This window comes from Fundulus heteroclitus, chromosome 13, assembly GCF_011125445.2.
Source record: "Fundulus heteroclitus isolate FHET01 chromosome 13, MU-UCD_Fhet_4.1, whole genome shotgun sequence".
NCBI classification, from domain to species: domain Eukaryota; kingdom Metazoa; phylum Chordata; class Actinopteri; order Cyprinodontiformes; family Fundulidae; genus Fundulus; species Fundulus heteroclitus.
In genome coordinates this window covers 24,970,941-24,975,176 of record NC_046373.1, presented here as the reverse complement: position 1 = coordinate 24,975,176, position 4,236 = coordinate 24,970,941, and positions in this window count along the sequence as shown.

The window sequence follows — 4,236 nt, the reverse complement described above, 5'->3', positions numbered from 1 at the left end:
AAACGCATTTTCCAGAAGGTGTCCGCCTACTTTTGAGGGATTGGCCAATAGCAGCACAGATGACGTTCGGTCGACGCGGACAAGAACCAATGAAATAGCGGAACGAGTATGATTGGGCAGTTAGTGGCCCTGTTGTTAAACGGGGGCGTGCGGAACACCCCTTTAAAGATGACTCTGTCCAATTAGATTGTTGGAGTTAGATTGGCAGGAAGATTCACCCAAACAACGCGATAGTTTGCAGAGCAGAGGAAAACAGTTCTGAGGAGAATCACGTGGACTGAAGCGTTGCAGTCTGTGTCAGACTGTTGGACACTGTTTAAAACAAGGCTGTTATTTCAGCTGAGCAGCTTTTACCTTTTAATATTAGGACATATTAAACACTAATTATTGAAGATATCTGAAATATCTTCAGTGTGCGTGACTTGTTGAATAACCGAAAAGGGAAGAGGTGGTGACACTTCACCAGCGGGTCGCTTTTTCACTCTCTGTGAACATAAAGTGCAGGCTAGATTTGTTTCTCTAAGATTTTGGGTCTGTGAAATGTTTGGCTTATTGCAGCTTTATGCTTTGACTTATTTCTCCAGACCTCCTCCTTGCCACTGAGTCTGGTTCCATATCCATCCTTCTTCTCCTTGACCTCTCCGCCGCTTTCGATACAACAAACCACACCATCCTTCACCTCTTACCTCTCCGACCGTTACCATTTTGTTTCCATTAACAACGTTACGTCCCATACATCCCTCGTCACTCATGGTGTTCCCCAAGGTTCGGTGTTGGGCCCTCTCCTCTTCATTATTTACATGTTACCCCTTGGACAGATAATTCGCCATCACGGATTCCATTTTAACTGTTATGCTGATGACAATCAACTTTATATCCACAAAAATGGATCACCCCAGTCATTCTCTGTACTATCGCTCACTGCATCTCAGACATTAAAACCTGGCATGGACAATAATTTTCTAAAACTGAAGAGCAATAAAACAGAACTCTTCATCACCGGTCCAAAATCCCTCCTCCCTTCTGTTCGAAACTTCAGCCTCACTATTGATCGTCACAATGTTTCCCCGTCATTCTCTGTTCGTAACCTCGGCGTCATCCTGCACACTTCCCTGTCATTTCAAACACATATCAGCCATATCACCAAAACGTCTTTCATCCACCTCTGCAACACCGCCCGCCGCTGTTCAGCCCTCTTCCAGTCTACAGCTGAAATCCTCATAAATGCCTTCATCACCTTCAGACTCAACAATAGCGTCCTCTATGGTCTTCCCTTCAGTCATTGTTATTATTATTATTTCAATTACTTAAAAAAATTCTGACAAATGCTAACCAGTTTGTGTAAAAACTCATAGCTCCTAATCAAGACCAATTATGCATTGTCTTCCTCAATGATTCTCCAGAACAAGACTTTGTTAGAAGAATTTAAGTCACGCTGGATAGTCCCTGTATACAGGAAGAGGGGAAATACATGACTTGGCCTCGGGCTTCGCAGGAGCAACAGCGTGTTTGTCATTCAGACATTGGTTTCCTTTATCCCGGGTGGGTTTTGGTCTAGATCACATGGGGGAGTGAAGACAGAATTACAAGAGGAGTTGTAAAAAGTCACTGAACAATTCCTGTCTCAAACACTTGGGTTGATTTATTTCCTATGTTTTGTACCATTCGCTGTAATTTGAGGCAATGCCATTACTTTTCATTTACTGCAAGTTTAGATTCAACCCATACTTTATCATACCTTTACACAGTTGTGTTTTACCTTTACCAGTTGTGTTTTACCTACTGTAAAGTAAGTAACTCTTAAAATTCCTGTTATATTGTGGTAATATATTAATATTTCTGACTCATATTATACTTTGTATTTTCCAATACTCTATATTTAATCATCATTTTCAGAATAAATATTTTGCAGTAAAAATTTCCTGATTTTCAAAAGTTGACTTACTGTACAAAGTTTGATTAAATTTCATGTAGTACGTCCTCATCCGCCTGTCCATTCAGTCTATGGCAAACTGTTGGTATTAAAAAATAATCTGTAACAATCTATATATTAACATGTAGTTCTAATCCGTAAATAGCGTGATTAGACTTTTTTTTGCTGTTTATTTCTGTTTAGTTTTTTTGTTTTTGTTCAACCACATCATGAACCTCAACAGATGTGACTTTTTTTCTACATATTTTATAATCAAGAGGCTGTCTTACCAGCAGTCAGCCACCAGTTCTTAGGGCATTTTGCCCAATCAGTCTACATCACTGATTGGGTAAAATCAGATCTCTGATTTTTAGCGAATGACAGAAAGCACATGCACCTACCATTCTGCTCCTGTCTTAATAAAACCCAGCTTAACACAGTTTGCCATGACATTACAATCACTGTACTTGTTATTTTTGGACAATACAACTCCAGTCATCTTTAACTTTAATTTAAGTAGATAATAGAAATTGATTACACATACACGACCCAGAAAAATACTTGCTTTATTTACTCCATTGCTGAGACAGAAAAGTCAAAATGTCTTTTGAGCAGCTGCCCCTATTTGTGTCCCCCGTTTGGATTCTCGCTCAACCCATCAATTGCGTTCTATGACCAGGAACTAGAGCAACAACGTCTGCCTTCTTCTTCTGCCTGCAGCATCACGTCTCTTCCAAGAGGAGTGGAGTGTGAAGCAATTCAGAGAGCTGATGGAGATGTCCATCAAAGGGTCCCATGGCTTTGGAAACGTCTAATGAATATGCAAAAACATTACCGATCGTTCTGTGTAACACCAATGTTTAAATTATTCTCAATTTATTCTTGTTCCTGAATTCTTGTCTTATCATTATTTGTCTTAACTTAATCTAAATTGGGATACATTGTGTAAGCAATTTAAAGCTGTATATTAACAATTCATCGGATCAAGCTGTTTGCATACAAATCTGCTTGCTGTGCATTTCAAGCATACGCCTCACAAAAATAAAGGTGTTGAGGAGGGATGTTCAACAGGTGAGGAGCAGCAGAGCTGATTCTCCAGTTCTGGTTGTAGGAAGGAACACACATTAGGCAAGACTCGGCTGACCTGGGGTGTGTGTCAAGACTTAAGGAACCAGTAATTAATTAGTCGAGCAAATATTTAGGCTCATGCTCACTCGCCTTGTAAAACAGCATTCTGATTTTAAAATGCATTCTGTAAATCTCAGCAAGCAATGCGATGTTTGGTGTAACGTGGTCCTCTGCTCACCTGCAGGTGATTTTGTTAGACTGATTCTTGCAGTCCAGAATATGAAAAACTGCAGCAGTAGTGCTCTTCCGAACATGTATTAACACAACATGTGCTACTACAACGCAATACAGAAAAATATAAGATTAGTCTTAACTGGTGTCTAGCACTTAGGCCAGGTTTCATCCTTGGTTTACTTTAAATGGCATTTAAGGCGTTAAAACTGGCCACTGATGCGCCAAACCAAAAAGAAAAATAACCTACACAGATGTTTAAAAATCGACTTGAATGCGATTTACATTCTTATTAAAGTCTTAGATGTAGGTTTCCAACCATTTGGGGACATCTGCTGTCATGTAAGAAGAACTACAAGTTGATAGATATATATCTTTAATGTAGCTTTAGTCATTTTAAACATAAAACTTTATGTTCTTTCTCTATAAATAATGCATTTCACTGACTTTATCTGGTCTTTGCCCCAGATAAGGTAATTCAAATGGCCTTTTCTGCCAGACTATGCCTGTATTTTTTTTTAATCTATGGTCTCCAGTATCCTGTGTTTAGATATGAAAGTGTGTCATTAAACTCTCATACTTTCTCTAGCATGTATATATTTATATCTTTTGTAATTACGTAATTAAGTTATTACAACATTTAAATAATACTAGTGCAAAATGCTAGGTAAATAAAATTCATAATTTTAAACCATGCTTGGGCTTTGAAAGGAAAAGACCAAGTTATTGTTTGTGTCGGTTACATTTACATGTCCAACCCATTTTTGCCTTTGTCTTTCTTACAGCTGCTGTGTCCTTTGTGCTGGTGAAACTCTCGTGTTATAGTTTAATTGTTTGTTTGTGATGGGTCATCTCATAAACGCATAGCCTGAGACAGAAAACCCCAAAAGACTTAACTGATTACCCAAATCTCTAAAATATATGTTTAAAGCTATGCTTAGACTGAATTTAGATTCCTTTTTTCCCCAGACACTATTGGTCAGATATAAGCAGAGTCTCAGCTAGAAAAAGAGGAAGGAGAGCAC